The following is a 495-nucleotide window of genomic DNA, read 5'->3' on the forward strand; positions in this document are numbered from 1 at the left end:
AGTAGCAGGCATGACAAACAAGCATGAATGAGTAGGCACAACAGGGCTCAAACAACTCCTACTCATGCTAGTGGGTTTCATCTATTTACTGTGGAATGACAGGTCATGCAGAGGATAAAGGGGTTCAGCTACCGCAGCAAGTAACAAATATGTCGTTGTTGTCCTAATGCAGTAAAAGAGAGCAGGAGCGAGAGAGTGGGATTTTATCGGAATGAACAAGGGTGTTTTGCTTGCCTGGCACTTCTGAAGATAACATTGAGTCTTCATCAGTGTCAACGATCACAACGTCGGAACATCGTCTATCGGGAGGGAACAGATACCGGCAACAAGGAAGAAATACAATCAATGCAATGCACAATATGATGCATGCTCATGACATGGCAATATGAATGTGTTTTGAACTAATGCAACTAGCAACAGATTAAATGAAGTTGGTTTGAATACAAGATTCAAATTAAAACTCCATATGTGATTATTCAAAAACCATTTAATTGA

The sequence above is a fragment of the Triticum dicoccoides genome, chromosome 3B, assembly GCF_002162155.2.
Source record: "Triticum dicoccoides isolate Atlit2015 ecotype Zavitan chromosome 3B, WEW_v2.0, whole genome shotgun sequence".
NCBI classification, from domain to species: Eukaryota; Viridiplantae; Streptophyta; class Magnoliopsida; order Poales; family Poaceae; genus Triticum; species Triticum dicoccoides.